Source organism: Colobus angolensis, unplaced genomic scaffold (assembly GCF_000951035.1).
Source record: "Colobus angolensis palliatus isolate OR3802 unplaced genomic scaffold, Cang.pa_1.0 Scaffold15, whole genome shotgun sequence".
NCBI lineage: Eukaryota > Metazoa > Chordata > Mammalia > Primates > Cercopithecidae > Colobus > Colobus angolensis.
This window is the reverse complement of record NW_012114599.1, coordinates 17575631-17596742: the sequence shown is the minus strand read 5'-3', so window position 1 is coordinate 17596742 and position 21112 is coordinate 17575631. Positions and strand designations below refer to the sequence as shown.

At 41.6% G+C, this 21112-nt stretch overlaps 1 protein-coding gene across 1 annotated transcript in view; it reads left to right on the top strand.

The window, feature by feature from the left end:
- Positions 1–8950: 8950 nt before the first annotated feature.
- The window catches only part of SLC30A6 (solute carrier family 30 (zinc transporter), member 6), a 66222-nt gene continuing 54060 nt past the window's right edge, over positions 8951–21112 (top strand). The window contains exon 1 of the mRNA XM_011936001.1: positions 8951–8979. The gene's annotated coding sequence lies outside the window, so the exon portion shown is untranslated. The remainder of the gene's footprint in view (positions 8980–21112) is intronic.

Genomic DNA, 21112 nt, shown 5'->3' with positions numbered 1-21112 from the left:
GCGGAGGCAGGAGAATGGCGTAAACCCGGGAGGCGGAGCTTGCAGTGAGCTGAGATTCGGCCACTGCGCTACAGCCTGGGCGACAGAGCGAGAAAAAAAAAAAAAAGAAAGCAATGATTGGGCGGCTCTGCAGAGCAATCAAAACAAGGTAGAAAGTCCTATATTGGAAGAGATTCAGGCTGGGTGCGGTGGCTCATGCCTGTTTGGGAGGCCAATATGAGAGAATCGCTTACGCCCAGGAATTAAGACCCACCTGGGGAATATAGGGAGACGCCGTTTCTGCCAAAAAAAAAAAAAAAAAAAAAACACAACTAAAAATTAGCCAGGTTTCGTGGCCCACACTTGTAGTCCCAGTTACTCAAGAGACTGAGGTTAGAAGATTGCTTGAGCCTGGGAGGAGGAGGTTGCAGTGAGCCAAGATCACACCACTGCACTCCAGCCCAGGTTACAGAGACCCTGTCTCAAAAAATAAAAAGTAAACAAGAGATTCACCTTAACCAGCTTTTACCCATAGGGCAATTTCCAGTTTGCGCAGTTCACGGGTATAGAATTCAAGTAGAATGTGGCAGTCTTGATGGGCTGAGGAGTCATTTGGGACTTCTAGAACACCTGAAAATTAGAAGAGAAATTTTGGGAAGGAGAGTGCCTCGGAAAGTAAGCCCTGAAATCTGCCTACATATTCCTTTCAAATCCTTGGTGGACTCCAAAATTGTGCTTGTGCAGTGTGATTATTTAAAGGAACCCAGCAGAAAGCATGTTAAAGTCTAAAGAACTCAGCAGAATTGCAGCTGCCCAAGGACAGAGAGTTTGAAATTCAAATTCCACTAAGAAGGACTGAGTAAATACTTGGTGTTTCCCATTGAACCCCCAAAATGCCATGCCTTAAGGAAGAATGACAGCATCCCAGAACTAAAGGCTGTGCTTTAGCACTAAGGCCAAAATGGAAAGAAACTTACTGTAATGAAGCTTAAAATCAAATCTTACAGCATTAAGGTTATCCATCAGTAATTTAAAACCAGAACAAAACACAGCATTCTTGAGAAGAAAACAATTCAGAGTCATCACAGCATATACCCAAAGCTCAGTACATAATAAACAATTACTAAGCATGCAAGGAAAAAGTATGTGATCCTTTTGACTCACCTTCCCTGATGGAAAAAAAAAAAAAGTGGTCCATACCATACTCAACAGAGAATAATATATAGAAGCAGATGCACAAGTGACCTCTATGAGAATGATTTTAAAATAGTGTTAAAATATGTTAAAAGAATTTACAGGAAAAGAGAAAATGGGTGAATAGATTGGGAGTTTCAGCAGAAAAATAGGAATTAAAAACTCAATGGAGGCTGGGCGCCATGGCTCACGCCTGTAATCCCAGCACTTTGGGAGGCCAAGGCAGGCAGATCACCTAAGGTCAGGACATCGAGACCATCCTGACCAATAATGGTGAAACCCCGTCTCTACTAAAAATACAAAATTAGCCGAGCATGGGTGTTACATGCCCGTAATCCCAGCTATTTGGGAGGCTGAAGTGGGAGAATTGCTTGAACCCGGGAGGTAGAGCTTGCAGTGAGCCAAGATCATGCCATTGCACTCCAGCCTGGGCAAGAAGAGCAAAACTCCATCTCAAAAAACAATAAAAATTGGCCAGGCGCAGTGGCTCACGCCTGTAATCCCAGCACTTTGGGAGGTTGAGACGGGTGGATCATGAGGTCAGGAGATCGAGACCATCCTGGCTAACACGGTGAAACCCTGTCTCTACTAAAAATACAAAAAATTAGCCTGGCATGGTGGTGGGCACCTGTAGTCCCAGCTACTTGGGAGACTGAGGCAGGAGAATGGTGTGAGCTCGGGAGGCGGAGCTTGCAGTGAGCCGAGATCATGCCACTGCACTCCAGCCTGGGCAGCCGTCTAAAAATAAATAAAAAATAATAATAATAATTAGAAAATAATAAAAAATAACCCACTGGAAAGTCTTGTAATGAAAAATATAGTATCTGAAGTTAAAAATTTAAATGGACGGACTTAACAGTAAACTAGGCACAACACAGGAAAGACTGAAAAAGACAAGCAAGTAGGTATCAAACCAAAGCACAGAGAGAAAGAAAAAAAAATAGCAGAGGTTTGAGACCTTTGGAATATTATCAGTTCCTGCAATTTGAAGTAGAGAAGGAAAGAAAGAGAATGGGGCAAGAGAAATCTTTGAAGCAATAATGCCTGAAATTTTCCCCAAAGTGTTGAAAGACATCAATGTACAGATCTAAGAAGTTCACTGAACCCCCAAGCAGAATAAATGCAACAAAGACTACATCTGGGTACATCACATTGCCAAAAAAAAAAAAAAAATCTTAAAAGCAACCAAGGTGGGGAGTGGGAAGGAATAGCATTACACTCAGATAAACAAGTGATGGCTAACCTCATCAGAAATGATGAAATTCATAAAATGATGGAATGACATCTTTAAGGTGCAAAGATTAAACAACAAAGATTAACTTAAAACTCTATCCAGTTAAAATATCCTTCAAGATGTTAATGCAATGGCCAGGCTCAGTGGCTTAACCCTCTAATCCCAACACTTTAGGAGGCTGAGGTAGGAGAATCCCTTGAGGCCATGAGTGACCAGCCTGGGCAACCTAGTGAGAACCCCATCAAAAAATAAAATTAGCTGGGCATGGGCTGTGATCGTGCTACTGCACTCCAGCCTGGGGGACAGAGTGAGTCCCTATCTCTTGAAAAACTTAAGACAAAATCTTTTCCAGATGAAAACAGAATTTGTTGCTGGCAGACTGACTTTATATGGAATGCTTTAAGAAATTCTTCGGGCTGAAGGAAAATACAAATCTGAAGTGAAAAATGAAGTATCTGAAATTAAAATTTTCCTTGGATGGACATACCAGTAAATGGATTTCTCAATGGGAACCTGTAATCTCCAGGATGGAATTAAGAATTTTTAAGTGATAAATATGTTGGTAAAAGACATATTTACATTTTTCTTTTTTATTTTTCTAAATATTGCTGCTTAAAGCAAACAAAAATAGTATTGCAGTGTTTATAATATATGTTTATAATATAAGTAAAATATGGGACAGAAATAGCATGAAGGGCCAGAGAGGACAATAAATGTAATTATATTGAAATAATATTACTACATTGTACACAAGGTGAGATAGCATTAATGTAAGGTAGACTGTGATAAGAATGCATTTCATAATCTCTCACCCCATCACTGGGGTGATCTACTGCAGTAGATCTAAAAAGCCATTAGAGAAGATGAAATGGCTAAGAATTACTAAGAATTATGTGATTGGTCAAATGAAATCAAGGAAAGAAAAACAGAGCAAAGAACTGTAAGATAAAACAGTGGGATGGTAGAGCTGAAATTAAGTAATGTCACTAAATTGCTTACCTTCCTCCTTCCTGAGCTGTTGTGGATATTTTTTTTTTTCAAGGAGTTGGGGTTTTTTTTTTTTTAGAGACAGAGTCTCCTTTGCCCCAGGCTGGACAGCAGTGATGCAATCATACCTCCCTGTAGTCTCAAACTCCTGGGCTCAAGTGATCCTCCTGCCTCGGCCTCCCAAAGTGCTGGGATTACAGGCAGGCAGAGCCAGCGCACCCTGCCGGAACTATTGTTTTAAAGTCATTAGGTGGTTAAGGCCTCGAGACTATGTGCAAGTTTGATGATGCATTAGGAGCACTCACAGGACTCAGCATATAGCCTTATTCCCAACAATGATTTATTAGAGCAAAAGGATATGAAGCAAATTCAGCAAAAGGAAAAAAAGGGAACTAAGTGAAGTCCAGAGGAAACCAAGCACCAGCTTCTAAGGGTTCTCTCCTGGTGAAGTCACACAGGACGTCACTCCAGCAACAAGTGACAGCATGTGAAAGTATCAGGCCTCACTGTTAGGCATAGTAAGCTTGTTACGAATAGAAGGAATCTTTCCTCAAATTCAAGTTCCCAGATGCCTGGCAAGGGTCAACCTTGCCAGCAGGCCTTTCTAGGGATAGCAGTCTTAGGCACACATTTGCACAATGGTTCAGATCAAAGTGCTTACATTGGGTAGAGGGGACCTATGGAAGCCCAAATTTGGGTGTCAGAGACCTAATAGGGTGAAGACAGTGTGTACAATGATGGACAGCTAGGTATGAGGTGTCAGGGACAGATTGAGGCAGTTATTCACATGGTGGATAGGGGCAACCTGGAATGAGGAATAAGCTCAAGCACAGAAAGGAGTGTCCATATGGGGTAAGGGTGTCTGAGCAGAGATGGTAGATTGGTTGCATACCAAAGACTTGATTGAATCAAGTGAATACACTAACCACAGTGGAAGCCAGGTTTCTCACCATCAGAGAAGGTAATTACAAATACACAAAGGGAGAAAATTAGAATGAAACTTGGAGTTCAGCTTGAGTTGGGTTTAAGAGTGAATTCATGGTTTAAAATCTATAAAAATAGATGAAATATCGATTGGGCACAGTGGCTCACGCATATAATCCCAGCACTTCGGGAGGCTGAGGCGAGCAGATCGCTTGAGATCAGGAGTTTGAGACCAGCCTGGCCAACACTGCAAAAACCCATCTCTACTAAAAATACAAAAATTAGCCAGGTGTGGTGGTACGCACCTGTAGTCCCAGCTACTTGGGAGGCTGAGGCACGAGAATCACTTGAACCTGGGAGGCGGAGGTTGCAGTGGGCTGAGATCGTGCCACTGCACTCCAGCCTGGGCGAGTGAGATCCTGTCTCAAATAAAAATAGAGGAAATATAGACATAAGTATATAAATATACACATGTGTATGTGTCCAGATATGTGCGTTCCCTAGTCTGTCCACCAAAGTGGCCTTGGAGCAGTTACATTCCAATAGTAATGAGCACATAAAGTACCCATATCTTGCGTTCCAAATTCTTCACTGTCTTAGTCTGCTTGGGCCGCATTACAAAATACCAAAGACTGGGCAGCTTAAATAACATAAATTTATCCTCACAGTTCTAGAAGCTTGGAAGTCCAAGATTAAAGTACCAGCCAGTTTGGTTTCTGGTGAGGGCTTTCTTCCTGGCTTGCAGATGGCCACCTTCTCGCCGTGTCCTCGTATGGCAGAGAGCACAAGCTCTCTGGTGTCCCTTTTCATAAGGGCACTAATCCCATCATGACGGTCCCATCCTCATTATCTCATCTAACCCTAGGTACTTCCCAAAGGCCGAATCGCCAAAGACCATCACGTTGCTGGTGAAGGTTTCAACATATTAATTTGAGGGACACGAACATTCAGTCCATAACATCAACTAAAGGAACCAAGACTGATAAAATGGCTAAATTCAGGGCTGGGGCGGAGAAAATACACGAGCTTGGAACTTCTTGTGCCAGAGAGAAGAAAGTGCCCAAAGAATGATGAGGATGAATCACTGAAATGACACACAGATTAAAAGGTTTCCCACTGGACGAATCTGAGCATCAAAATAAGTAATAGTAATTATATATAATCCATCAGATGAAATAAACCATGAGCTCATGTGAATATATGAATACGTACATAAACAAATTACAAGCATAATGAGGAATGTGATAATTATATGGCTTAAAAGTACCTCTCTAGGCCGGGTGCAGTGGCTCATGCCTGTAATCCCAGCACTTTGGGAGGCCAAGGCAGGTAGATTACTTGAGGTCAGGCATTTGAGACCAGCCTAGTCAACATGGTGAAACCCTGGCTCTACTAAAAATATAAAAATTAGCTGGGTGTGGTGGCACATGTCTATAATCTGTCACTGACTAGGTGTGTGGTTTTGCCAAGCAGGGGATAACAGTAGTACCTATATCAAAGGCTGTTATGAGGATTAAATGAGCTATCACATAATCGCGGTTTTTTTTTTTTTTTTTTGAGACAGAGTCTTGCACTGTCGCCTGGGCTGGAGTGCAATGGCATGATCTCGGCCCACTGCAACCTCTGCCTCCCAGGTTCAAGCGATTCTCCTGCCTCAGCCTCCTGAGTAGCTGGGATTATGGGCTCCTGCCACCACCCCTGGCTAATTTTTTGTATTTTCAATAGAGATGGGGTTTCACTATGTTGGCCAGGATGGTCTCAAAAACCTGACCTTGTGATCCACCTACCTTGGCCTCCCAAAGTGCTGGGATTACAGGCATGAGCCACCACACCAGCTTTTTTTTTTTTTTTTTTGAGATGGAGTCTCACTCTGTCACCCAGGCTCCATCTCAGCTCAGTGCAACCTCCACCTCCTGGGTTCAAGCAATTCTCCTGCCTCAAGCAATTCTCCTGCCTCAGCCTCCCGAGTAGCTGAGATTACAGGTGCCCGCCACCACACCTGGCTAAGCTTTGTATTTTTAGTAGAGACAGGGTTTTGCCATGTTGGCCAGGCTGATTTCAAACTCTTGACCTCAAGTGATCTGCCTGCCTCAGCCTCCCAAAGTGCTGGGATTACAGGTATGAGCCACTGTGCCTGGCCTCAAACTCTTAGAATACTGCCTACTACATATTAAGTGCTCATTAAATCCTAGGTATAGGCCAGGGGTGTTGGCTCATGCTTGTAATGCTAGCACTTTGGGAGGCTGAGGCAGGAGGATCACTTGAGCCCAGGAGTTCCAGACCAGCCTGGGCAATATAGCAAGACCTCACCTCTACTAAAAAAGACTACTGTGGCTGCAGTGTGGAGAACAGACTGTAGATAGACAATAATACATAAGATTTTATCTATTTTTTATTTCTTAATTTTTTTGAGACGAAGTCTTGCACTGTTGCCCGGGCTGGAGTGCAGGGGCATGATCTCAGGTCACTGCAACCTCCACCTCCCAGGTTCAAGCAATTCCCCTGCCTCAGCCTTCTGAGTAGCTGGGATTACAGGCACCTGCCACTACGCCCAGCTAATTTGTTGTATTTTTAGTACAGACAGGGTTTCACCATGTTGGCCAGGCTGGTCTCGAACTCCTGACCTTGTGATTCGCCCGCCTCAGCCTCCCAAAGTGCTGGGATTACAGGTGTGAGCCACCGCGCCCGGCAAGATTTTATTTTTTAAAATTTGAGACAAGGTCTCAGTATGGTGCCCAGGCTGGTCTCAAACTCCTGAGCTCAAGTGATCCTCCTGTCTTGGTCTCCCAAAGTGCTAGGATTACAGGCATGAGCTACTATGCCCAGTCCACAGTAACCTTTTAAAAAATGTAAAAAATCACTCCTTGTTAAAACTGTTCTCTGCCTTCTTGTCTCACTTGGCGGGGGGGGGGTTAGGGCGGGAAGGGGGAGAAAGCACTTTACCATTAATTTAGAAATTCCTGCTTGATCTGGCCCCTGTCTAGCACTTAGATCTTCTCTTCATTTCTTCCTCTCAAGCACAAAACTCCAGACCTCCTTAAGATCTTAAAATACCCTACTCAATTTGACTTAGTTTTTGCACTAGCTGTTCATTCTGCCTGGGAAAATCTTCACAAAAAGACTTCTGCCATTCAGAAATTAAACTTCATCTCCTTAGAGCTAAGTTTTCTCTGACCACCACCCTAAAGTGGCCACCCAGTTGCTTTTTGTTTTTCTTTCTTTTTAGATTGCTTTTGTAGAGACAGGACCTTCCTATATTGCCCAGGGTGATCTCCAACTTCTGGCCTCAAGGGATCTTCCCGCTTGGCCTCCCAAAGTGCTGGGATTACAGGTGTGAACACAACACCCGCCCAGTTGTTCTACATAGCATTACATGTTCAGCATCACTAACCCAACCATCTGAAATTCAAATGCTCCAAAATCAAAACTTTGTGATCGTCAACATGATGCCACAGTGGAAAAGTCCACGCCTGACTGCATCTGAAAAGTTGTAGTCAAAATTTTGATACACACGATTTTTAAAATTGCATAAAATTACCCTGAGGCTATGTGTACAAGGTGTACACGAAACATAAATGAATTTCAAGTTTAGAAATTTGTCCCCCCTCGCCCCATCCCCAAGAGCCAAAATCTGAAACAGTTCTGGTCCCAAGCATTTGGGATAAGGGATACTCAACCTGTACTCAGTTTTCTACATGACACTACTTATGAATATTTTTTAAAAATTTCTTTATCCCTACTTGTTTTCTGTCTCCTCTACCAGAATATAATTTCCACGAGACCAGTACCTGACAAACACACGTGCTACATATTCAATCTTTACCGAATGAATTTAATATTTTCCAAGTTTTCTATTATTAACACTTCTATATTATTAATTTTATAGAGAATCCAAATAGCATTTTGTTAAGTAGACCATTAGTCGGTCCGAGTTAAAATTCTGCTACTACAGCAAACTGTATGTATGACTCAAGACAAGTTTCTTTTTTGTGAGACCGGAATCTCGCGCAGTCGCCCAGGCTGCAGTGTAGTGGCGCGATCTCGGCTCACTGCAACCTCCGCCTCCTGGGTTCAAGCGATTCTTCTGCCTCAGCCTCCCGAGTAGCTGGGATGACAGGCGCGCGCCACCACGCCCGGCTAATTTTTGCAGTTTTAGTAGGGCCGCGGTTTCACCATGTTGGCCAGGCTGGTCTCGAACTCTTGACCTCAAGTGATCCTCCTGCCTTGCTGCCGAAATTGCTGGGATTACGGGAGTTAGCCACTACGCCCGGCGGAGGCAAGTTTCTTCGTTCCTCACTTGTAAAACTGGAATACTGTCTATTTTCATAAGGTTAAATCATACAACACAGGTAAAAGCGTTTCAGCACTCAATGAAATTTTTCTAACATAACGAAAAACTCCTGGTTGCTCTTTGCCTTGCCCTTGGACTCAACGCTTCAAGTCCAGACCAATCCCTCCGAGAGCTCGGAGGGAGCCGCTCTAGCAACCTACCGGAGTCCAGGGGCAGCCGGGAAGGGGGCGAAACCCGGAGGCCAGAGCACGCACTTCCTCCCACGCCTTCCTCACAGCCAATCGCCCACTGGTGCCCCACCCCTTCCGTTCTGGGAAAACTCGAGCACTCAGAAAGGCTTCCGGCGGGAGCTGTGCCGCTCTTTATCATGGTGAGTTGGCTGTTGGGGTGAGGGTTTCGGCTGTAGCTGATTCGGTTTATCTTATCTGGTCCCTAAGCGGCCTTGAAATCCCTCAGCCACCCGGAGGAGGGGTCATTGAAGTTGAAGTCGGGCCCCTTGGCTGGAGCGGCTGTCTCCCAAAATGTTCTCCTCCGAGTTCTGGTCCCCTTTGGTCCCTCACCTGTACCGCAGGCGCACACGATCCAGGCCCCGCTGCAGGCCGAGCTTTCAGCTCCTGGCGAGTTTCTGACTTCCCTCTGCCTAGATTTCTTTAATGTAATAAAAGTCTTTGCCAGCGTCAACAACTAGACCACCAACAAAAGATCTGAAAAGAAGCCCACAGCAACAACTCTAATAGTGATTCTTAGAGGAGTGGCGATAACGCCAGCCGAAGTAAAGAAGGTTATTAATAGGGTTTTAAGGCAGACGCCTCTCTCTGCAATTTGGTTTTACTAAATATTAAGTAGCCTGATTACGGCAGCAACTTTCATAAGCGGAGTAACCACAGAAAGTCAAGGTGTTGGTAGGACGTCTTATTGCTGCTTTTGTTTCTGCGTTTGTAGAAACTAGTGGAAGACCCAGTAGACGTAATGGCTGTTGGGATATGGTGTTTTCTCTCAAATTTGTTAGAATTGGTCATTGTTTACCTTTAGAGCTCAAATATATAGCTATGAACTTTATTTAAAAATAAGCAGTTGATTGGGATTTCAAGTGTCAGATTGGTGTGTGCCTTTTGAAAATGCATTTATTAGAAAAATTCATGGAGTACTTATTGATAACCTACGTATGAAAGAGACCACATTTCTGTGCCTAAGCTTTTGTCACTGTAGTAAGTTTTTTACGTCAGTGGATATGGTCGGGAAAATGTCTTATTCACACTATGTTATGTAAATTTTCTGTAATCCTTTTGCACACAGAAAATGGGTAAAAGTTTACCCTTTTCGGCTAATGATCAAATAGCCTTCAGTTATGCTCTTTTTCAAAACATTCACCATTGTGTAGCTTGTAGCCAGAGTTGTATTTCTAAAATTTGACCACATCACTCCTTTACTCAAATTTTCTTTCTTTTTTTTTTTTTTTTGTAGCACTCAAGATAAAGTCCTATTTAGCATGGCATGCGAAGCCACTCATTATCAAGCTTCTTACTTTTACAGCCTCTTTTGTTATTGTTGTTGTTGTTTTTGAGATGGTGTTTCGCTCTTGTTGACCAGGCTGGAGGGCAATGGCGCGATCTCGGCTCACCACAACCTCCGCCTCCCGGGTTCATGTGATTCTCATGCCTCACCTTCCCGATTAGCTGGGATTACAGGAATACACCACCACGCCTGGCTGATTTTGTATTTTTAGTAGAGATGGGGTTTCTCCTTGTTGATCAGGTTGGTCTCGAACTCCTGACCTCAGGTGGTCCTCCTGCCTCTGCCTCCCAAAGTGCTGGAATTACAGTAGTGAGCCACCGTGCCTGGCCACAGCCTCTTTTTTTTTTTTTTTTTTTTAATGCATACACATATATAACATCCGTATTTCATCCACAGTGAATAGCTTGCAAATCATGCTATATGAATTGAGCCTTTGTACCAACTTTGCATATGTTCTTCCATCTGCCTGAATTGTTCCCTGTCCTCTACCGGCTGTCCTTATCAGAATAACCCTTATATATCCTTAACTATTTTTCATGAGCCTTTCCCCCATGTTCCAGTATACTGTTAGTTGCTTCTCCTTTGTGCTGTGGTGGTACCTTGTGCTTTTATACATACACACACACACCAGTTTTGTTACATAAAGCTGCACAAAACGAATACATACAATAGAAACTTGCCTATAATACTGATGATTTGAAGGGATTTGAAGGTAAAGGGACAAGAGACTTAAAATTCAGAGGTCTTTCAGGTTATACACCTTCATTAACTCACAGCCCTAATTTAATAAAGTAAAACTTGAATCTCTTGTGCTTTTTACTGTTAACATCTGTAATCCTTACAGACTGTGTTAAAATTGTGTATTTATTTGTCTTTGTCACTTTCTAGACTATAAGCTCATTGAGAGCAGGACCTATGTGTTTCACTCTGGTATTCCCGGAGCTTTGTATAGTGCCTGGCCCAGAGGAAGTTGTCAATAAACATCTGTTTTATAAGACACTGAAAACTTATGGCACTGTATCCTTATGCTTGAAACATTAGTATTAGTCATGCAGGTTGATTTTAAAGGATATTGAGAAAAGGTTTTGTGTTTATTAAGAACATGCTGTGTGAAAGCAGTACTTTCTTAGAAAATACAAAGAAAAATACAAATAAAACATCTGTTTTATAAAGCACTGAAAACCTATGGCACTATATCTTTATGCTTGAAACATTAGTATTAGTCATGCAGGCAAACTTTTTTAAGGTTTATTTTTTTAAAATAAGTATTTTAAAATAAAATATTGAGAAAAAGGTTTTGTGTTTATTAAGAATATGCTATGTGAAAACAGTGCTTTCTTAGAAAATATAAATAATATAAATACATACTATTAAAATATAAATATATAAAGACAAAATATAAAGAAAAATAGCCCTTGTCATTAGTGAAGTTACTAAAAAATTATAAAGCAACGCAACAAGTTGAAGGCTATACTTTGATTAATGCAAAATAAGTGGCATAAAAAAACACTACAGTTTGGAATGATCTAGGAAGACTTCATTTAAGAAGTGAAACATGAAACTAAGTACTTTGTGCCCCACTCTTAATACTCTTAATCTAGTACTTGTTTCTCATTATATGAATAAGAGCTTAAGTTAGACAGATCTGGCTTTTTCACGCAAGAGTGGTGTGATGAGACAAAGAGTAGACCATTTAACTGAAGTTGAGGGTTTCTATGTGGAGAAAGAGGTAAGACTGGAAAGAAACAGGCTAAGTCATTGAAAACCTGGAAATTCTGGTTGTAAAATTTGGAGTTTATTCTGGTAGCAATGGAGAGCCAATATAATTTTGGGAAGAGTGATATGAGCATTAGGATTTTTGTTTTATTTTCATTGTCAGGATGGCATCAGAAGTGGCCTTCTGCCTCTTAGAAACATTGTTGATTCTCTTAACCTGAAACTTAAAGTTGGCTAGGGTTAAACAGAAGATGTCCAAAAATAACAGTATTAAGGAGAATTTTTTAAATCTTTGGAACCAAAATATCTCACACGTAATTCCTTAAGAATATATATACATATGTACATACACATGTATAATATTTATACATATGTGTGTTTGTTTATTTATATATTTATTTATTTATTTTGAGATGAGGTCTCGCTCTGTGGCCCAGGCTGGAGTAAGGTATGATCCTGGCTCACTACAGCTTTGACTTCCTGGGCTCACGCAATCCTCCCACCTTGGCGTCCTGAGTAGCTGGGACTACAGACGTGTACCACCATGCCTGGCTAATTTTTTTCTTTTCAATTTTTTGTAGAGACATGTTCTCAGTATGTTGCCTAGGCTGGTCTTGAACTCACGGGCTCAAGTGATCCTCCTTACTCAGCCACCCAGAGTGGTGGAATTACAGGCATGAGCCACTATGGCCAGCCAAGAAAAAAATATTAATATTAACATCTAAAGTGAAAATAGCATATTCTTTTAAAACTGGATTGGTCTTTATTTGGATATAAAAATGGTAACATTTTTCTGGTGCTTTATTTTTACTTTTTTCACCTTTCTATTATGAAAATTTTTATACATACACGGAAGTAGAGAGACCATAATAGGAGCCCCCTTGTACCTGTCACGTGGCAGCAACAATTATCAACACTCTGCTGTTGTTTTTCTTATGCCAAATATCTAGTGCTTGGCCTTTTTTCCTGCTTTTCCTGAGTCTCAGCATAGTGCACCTAATGATGCCTAAGCTTTGAAGAAATGAATTATCCCTCCTTATAACCACTTAATTGCTCTCTAGATGCTATGTAGGAAAATCATGCTTGCATTGGATTTGAAAGTTTTTTACATTTATAACTTTTTTTTTTTTTGAGACGGAATCTCACTCTGTCGCCCAGGCTGGAGTGCAGTAGCACAATCTCAGCTCACTGCAAGCTCCGCCTCCTGGATTCGCGCCATTCTCCCACCTCAGTCTCCTGAGTAGCTGGGACTACAGGTGCCCACCACCACGCCCGGCTAATTTTTGTATTTTTAGTAGAGACGGGGTTTCACCGTGTTGGCCAGGCTGGTCTCGAACTCCTGACCTCAAGTGATCCACCTGCCTCGGCCTCCCAAAGTGCTGGGATTACAGGCATGAGCCACCAGACCAGCTTTTTTTTTTTTTTTTTTTGAGATGGAGTCTCACTCTGTCACCCAGGCTCCATCTCAGCTCAGTGCAACCTCCACCTCCTGGGTTCAAGCAATTCTCCTGCCTCAAGCAATTCTCCTGCCTCAGCCTCCCGAGTAGCTGAGATTACAGGTATGGGCCACCACGCTCGGCTATTTTTTTGTATTTTTAGTAGAGATGGGGTTTCTCCATGTTGGTCAGGCTGATCTCGAACTCCTGACCTCGGGTGATCCGCCCACCTCAACCTCCCAAATTGCTGGGATTACAGGCCTGAGCCACCACGCCTGGCCCATGTTTTCTCATTTTTAATGTAGGGCAATAAAAATATGTCATGTTTTGAGACTGTAAATAAAAAGATGTAATTGCCATCCTTTTAGGCCGCCAATGTAAACCTTCTAGTTACTGTGTTTCATGCTTCTCATTGTTGTCTAAATGATAAATTCTCTTAGGGAACTGACTATCTCTATTTTGCTCACCTTTTTATAGAAGTACAATATAAGCATCCAGTAAATATTCGATGACTTTTAAGTAAAGCCAGCTTCAATGAAACAATAATAAACAGTACCAGTGGGCAGTCCAATTGAAACTCTGCCATATTTTCACTATTTTTCAACTCCCTTATCTTCATTTGCTTCCTTATCCAGCTTAGATTCTATGCTCCATCATTATCATTTCCCTCCTTTTTGTTCTTTTTTTCTGAGATGGAATCTTGCTATATTATCCAGGCTGGTCTTGAACTCCTGGGCTCAAGGGATCCTCCTGCCTCAGCCTCCTGAGTAGCTGGGATTGCAGGTGTACACCACCACTCCCAGCTAGTATCATTTTCTTTTACATGCTCTCAACTCTTTTGTGCTCCCCTTCCCTGTGTCTTAATTCCTGGAAAGTCCCCAATCTTTATTAAGTTCACTTTCTTTTCTTTTCTTTTCTGTTCTGTTCTGTTCTGTTCTTAGATGGAGTCTTGCTCTGCTGCCCAGGCTGGAGTGCAGTGGCATGATCTCAGCTCACTGCAACCTCCGCCTCCCGGGTTCAAGCGATTCTCCTGCCTCAGCCTCCCAAGTAGCTGGGATTACAGGCACGTACCACCAGGCCGAGCTAATTTTTGTAGTTTTAGTAGAGATGGGGTTTCACCATGTTGGCCAGGATGGTTTCGATCTCCTGACCTCATGATCCGCCCGCCTCGGCCTCCCAAGGTGCTAGGATTACAGGCGTGAGCCACTGCGCCCAGCCAAGTTCACTTTCTTTCTACTCTGTACTTGCATCTAAGCAACTGAAGGTAACCTGAGAGAAACAAAACCATGCAACTGGTCTCACTTTGAATTCATGATCAGACAGACCATTAGTGCTGCCTGTATTTCTTTTATTCTGTATTTCCTTCGTTCATTCAATTTTCCAATTTCCTAGATGGCTATTTCATACCATGTTCTTTCATTTCTATCCTCAAGCTTCTAATACCATCTTCATCCTCACCCTAACCCAATGATCTTGCTTCCTGTTTCACCAAGGGAAAAGAAGTAATCAGAAGAAAACTTCTACATCCTGTCATTAGCACATCAGCCATCACTCTGCCTTCCCTCCTATTTCTCTGGACAAGCTTTCAGTTATCCTCTATAAAGCCAGTTCTTTCACTTGTTACCTGCCGAAAGATGATGTCCATATAATTGTTCTGTTTCTTGCATCATTGTTTTTCTTGCATCATTCTCTTCTTTCTTGCATCGTAATTACATGTTATAAGTTCCACTCTCAGGGCTGCTTCATTTCTCAGCTTCCTTTTGTAGCAAACCTCCTTGAAAGAATTATCAGTACACTATATTCACCTTCTCTTCTCCCCATCTCTATTAAACATGTATCAGTTTGGCACTGGTCCCCACTAATTTACGTAAACAGCTTTTACAAGGTAACCAAAAACCTCTGTGTTGTGAAAATCAAGATCTTTCCTTATTTCTCATCTTACTTGATTGATGTTGAACAGCCAAAGTCAGTACTTTTTTTTTTTTTTTTTTGAGACAGTCTCGCTCTGTCGCCCAGACTGGAGTGCAGTGGCATAATCTCGTCTTACTGCAACCTCCGTTTCCCGGGTTCAAGCGATTCTCCTGTCTCAGCCTCCCAAGTAGCTGGGATTGCAGGCACCTGCCACCATGCCTGGCTGATTTTTTTATTTCAGTAGAGATGGGATTCTGACCTTCACCCGTCTCGGCCTCCCTAAGTGCTGGGATTACAGGCGTGAGCCATTGCACCTGGACAAGATTAGTAACTTTTAGGAACATCATTATGCCCTTTATTCAGATTCACCGGTTGCTTACCTTTTACCCCATTTGCTTCATCATTGTCTCTATAATATGTACCTATGGAGACAAAATGCATATGTGTATATATTTTTCTCAACTATTTGAGCATTTCAATGTCAGAATTTATTTTCTCTTGAACAACTCTCCTTCTGGAATTATTCCTTTAAATTTGTATACTATAACTTAGCTGATGACACTTTTGGTAGATGTGGAAAGTGTGACACAGACTTTTTGAAGGAAGTTACATTTATTCCTTTGAATATCAGAGTATAAATTATAGCAACTTGAGCAGACCCTGTGAAATTTATCACTTGTGTACATATAAGAGTGATTTTTATTTTCACAGTCCTGGAAGATACTGCTCTTTGGTGTAATAAACTTGATATGTACTGGCTTCCTGCTTATGTGGTGCAGTTCTACTAATAGTATAGGTATGTCACCTTTGTATTTTTATGGAGTTGTTATTTTCACTTTTGTTTTTCCTCATTGGAAATAAAGGTATATCTTATATAGAATATATTCTGAAATGTATTTAACTCAAATGATTTAAATAAGGGAATATATTTAAAACTTCCTTGTAAACTATAAAACTTTGTTCATTTGTTAGCGTTGTATTTTTTTTTTTTTAAGATTTTTTCCTTTTAAAATATATTTTAAAGTAGAAATGGGGTCTCACCATGTTGCCCAGGCTGGTCTTAAACTCCTGAGCTCAAACGATCTACCCACCTCGGCCTCCCAAAGTGCTGGGATTACAGGCGTAAGCCACAATGCCTGGCCATTTTCATTTTAAATAAGCTGTTACTAAAAAAAAAAAAATCATTAAATCTATTTGGAGATTTGTTTTTGTTTTTTTTTTTGTTTTTTGGGGTTTTTTTTTGAGACGGAGTCTCACTCTGTTGCCAGGCTGGAATGCAGTGCTGTAATCTTAGCTCACTGCATCCTCTGACTCCCTGGTTCAAGCGATTCTCCTGCCTCAGCCTCCCAGGTAGCTGGGATTACAGGCACACACCACCAGGCCCAGCTAATTTTTGTAGTTTTAGTACAGATGGGGTTTCACCATGTTGGCCAGGATGGTTTCGATCTCCTGACCTCATGATCTGCCCTCCTCGGCGTCCCAAAGTGCTGGGATTAGAGGTGTGAGCCACCGCGCCCAGCTGGAGATTTGTTTTTAATGTAATAGATTAAAACTTTAGTTTATACAATTTATAAGTTAGATTTTTAGGTTTATTGGCTTTTCCTTAAAAAGGGAGTTCTGTAATTTTTTCTTGTATCTTAACTTTTTGTGTTTTTTAATGCATTGTTCTTTTGTTCTGTTATTCAAACAATACATTTGAAATAGTGCTGAGATTACAGAAGCAGGCAGAAAAATGGTCACAGGGCTTTTTAACATTCATTGCTTCATTTTTCCTAATGGAGAAATCAGGTTGGGAGGTAAGCTTTTCTACCAACCAACTTTGGCTACATATATCGATCAAATTTACTAGATAACTGGCAATATATCAGGTTGGCCAGTGACTCAAAAGGTTTTTTGGTGATGGATACCCCTGGTAGAAATAATTTGGGTGACTTGCTGTATTTTTTTAGAGGGGTCAGTAATATTTTAATCATTTTTTTGGTTGTTTTGCAGCTTTAACTGCCTATACTTACCTGACCATTTTTGATCTTTTTAGGTAAGTTTTTAGGAAATCTTAATGTTTTGGAGCCAATAAGGAATTTGGTAGAAATGTGGTATAGCCATACAATTCAATAAAAACAACAGCTACTGATATCGTATAAGAAAACAATAAAAACATTATACTGTGAAGACAATCATAAAGGACCACATATTGTATGATTTCATTTATATGAAATGTCCAGAACAGGCAAATCTATGGAGAGAAAAAGTAGATTATGAAGAAGTTTTCTTTGCTTAAAGGAAAGTAATCTAAATAAGTAAGATTATCAACATAGAACAAACACACAAAAAACAATAGTTAGAGACATAACAGTAATTAGAGGCTGGGTGGGGTGGCTCATGCCTGCAATTCCAGCACTTTGGGAGGCCAAGGTGGGTGGATCACTTGAGGTCAGGAGTTTACGACCAGCCTGGCCAACATAGTGAAACCCCGTCTCTACTAAAAATACAAAATTAGCCAGGCATGGTGGCTTGTGCCTGTAGTCCCAGCTACTTGGGAGGGTGAGGCATAAGAATCACGGACCCAGGAGGCGGAGGTTACAGTGAGCCGAGATTGTGCCACCACACTCCAGCCTAGGCAACAAGAGTGAAACTCAGTCTCAAAAAACAAAAAACAAAACATTTATAAATTTGATTATATTAAAGTTAAAAACTCTAGGTAGTAAATGTCACCATAAACAGAGAATAACCTGAGAAGATATTTGCAATTCATACCTCAAAGGACTAATTTTGCTAATATTTGAAGGGCCCTACAATTTAATAAGACGAAGACCCAATAAAAGAAAAGGAAGAAAAAAATTTATAATACATACAGAGAGTTTACAGAACAGGAACTATAAATGACACTTATGAAAAGTTGCTCATCTTCACTAACAGTAAGAGAAATGCAAATTAAAATTACTCCAAGATGCTGTTTTGCCTGTCACCTTGGGAAAGATTAAAAAATTTGAGTATAGCTGTATTGTTGAGTATGTTAGGGAAACACGTGCTCTTTTGTTTTTAAAAAGATGGCTTTATTCGGCTGGGCGCAGTGGCTCATGCCTGTAATCCCAGCACTTTGAGGAGCTGAGGAGGGTGGATCACAAAGTCAGGAGTTTGAGACCAGCCTGGTCAATATGGTGAAACCCCGTCTCTACTAAAAATACAAAAATTAGCCAGGCATGGTGGTGGACATCTGTCGTCCCAGCTGCTTGGGAGGCTGAGGCAGGAGAATTGCTTGAACCTGGGAGGCAGAGGTTGCAGTGAGCTGAGATCGCGGCACTGCACTCCAGCCTGGACAACAGAGCGAGGCCCCATCTCAAAAACCAAAACAACAACAACAACAAAAAACCACCAGTTCACTGTAAATGTGAATGTTTGAATGTTTATTTTTGGATTCTCAGGTCTGTCCCATTGATCTGTATGTCTGTCCTTTATGCCAGTACCATCAGTCTTGATTACTGCAGCTCTGTAGTAGGTTTTGAAATTGGAAAGTGTGAATATTCCAGCTTTGTTCTTTTTCAAGATTGTTTTGGCTAAACAGGCATTCTTTTTTCTCAGGCTGGAGTGTAGTGGGTTGACCTCGGCTCACTGCAGCCTCAGTCTTTACCTCCTGAGCTCAAATGATGCAACTCAGCCTCCTGAGTGGGTGGTACCGCAGGCTTGTGCCACTACATCTGCCTAATTTTTTGATATTTTGTAGAAATGAGGTCTTCCTATGTTGCCCAGGCAGGTCTCAAATTTCTGGGCTGAAGTGATCCTCCTGCCTTGCCCTCCCAAAGTGTTGGGATCACAAACGTGAACTACCTGTCCTGGCTGGAAACAGGCACTTTCATACATTGCTGATGGGAATATAAATTGGTGCAGCATCTCGAGGGCAGTTTGGCAATATCAATTAAATTTAGAAATGCCCATAACCGGCTGGGCGTGGTGTCTCACGCCTCTAATCCCAGCACTTTGGGAGGCTGAGGCGGGCGGATCACAAGGTCAGGAGATCGAGACCACAGTGAAACCCCGTCTCTACTAAAAATACAAAAAATTAGCCGGGCACGGTGGCGGGCGCCTGTAGTCCCAGCTACTCAGGAGGCTGAGGCAGGAGAATGGCATGATCCCAGGAGGCAGAGTTTGCAGTGAGCCAAGATCACGCCACTGCACTCTAGCCAGGGGGACAGAGTGAGACTCCATCTCAAAAAAAAAAGAAATGCCCATAACCTTAAACATAGCAGTTCCTTTTCTAGTAATTTATGCTACAGACACATTCCTGTGGTTAAAAATGAGTTGCATATGAGGTTATTCAGTACAAAAGATTGGAAACAATCAGTGTGTGAATGATGAAATAAATTATGGGGCATGTATACCCTATATTTTGGTACATATATATCATAGAATTCTCAGACTTGACCATACATCAGAATTACTTGGAAGGTCTTGTTAAAATACATATTGCTCCATTTCCAGAGTTACTTATTCAGAAGGCCTAGGGTAGGACCCAAGAATTTGCATTTCTAGCAACAGATGAAACCAATCCTGCTGGGTATAGGGAACCCACTTATCTATGTAACTAAATATTATGTAACCTTAAACAATAAAGCCAAAGCATTTTATGGTTTAGAGGTCCTAATGAGGGGAAAAAGCAAGATATACAACAATGTATATAGTATGCTGCAATTTGCATTAAAAAGGGGGAAAGAGTAAGAATACACGCATGTTTACACATCCACACACTACAGTCATTTGCTTGTATTTGCGTAAATATACATAGGAAGGATAAACAAGAAACTGATAGTAATAGGTGTCTTTAAGGAGGAAGACTCTGGCAGGGAGACATAATTTAAAATCTTCCCACTATATATCTCTTTTGTAAATTTTGAATTTTAATTATATAAATAAAATGCCAATTTAAAAATAAATAAAAGCAGATTAAGTATGTTACTGCCAAGAGTGGTGTCTCATGCCTGTAATCCCAGTGCTTTGGGAGGCTGAGGCAGGAGGACATTTGAGCCCAGGAGTTTGAGGCTGCAGAGAGCTATGATCTAAGCACTGTACTCCAGCCTCAGTGACAGAGAGATACTGTATAGACCAGGTACAGTGGCTCATGCCTGTAATCCCAGTACTTTGAGAAGCCAAGGTGAAAGGACCGCTTGAGCCCAGGAGTTCAAGATCAGCCTGGGCAATACAGTGAAACCTCATCTCTACAAAAAATTTTAAAAATTAGCCGAGTGTGGTGGTACACACCTGTAATCCCAGCTACTCACTGAATAGTAGGCATTAGGATCACTTGAGCCCAAAAGGTTAAGGCTGCAGTGAGCTATGATTGCACCATTGTACTTCAGTCTTGGGTCTTGGTGACAGACTGATACCTGTCTCAAAAAAAAGGGTTTTATTTTATTTGTTTTTGAGACAGGGTCTCACCCTATCACCCAGGCTGGAGTGCAGTGGCACGATCTTGGCTCACTGCATGCAGCCTCCGCCTCCCGGGCTCAAGCGATTCTCCTGTCTTAGCCTCCCGAGTAGCTGGGATTACAGGTGCCCACCACCATGCCCAGCTAATTTTTGTGTTTTTAGTAGAGATGGGGTTTCACCATGTTGGCCAGGCTGGTCTTGACCTCCTGACCTCGGGTGGTCCTCCCGCCTCAGCCTCCCGAAGTACTGGGATTACGGCGTGAACCACCGCGCTCAGCCCATTCATACACTTTAAAAAGTTACTTTGGGGAATAATTATTAATGTTCCCAACCATATTTGATAATAATAAACTAATGGTAATAAAAATAGTAAAATTTTAAAACTAAAGTAATGATGTTTCCCTAATGTCTTAAGGTTCATAAGGAAAATCTTTTCATGTAATGTGAAGAAGTTTCTTTCTTTTTTTTTTTTTTTTTTTTTTTGAGATGGAGTCTTGCTCTGTC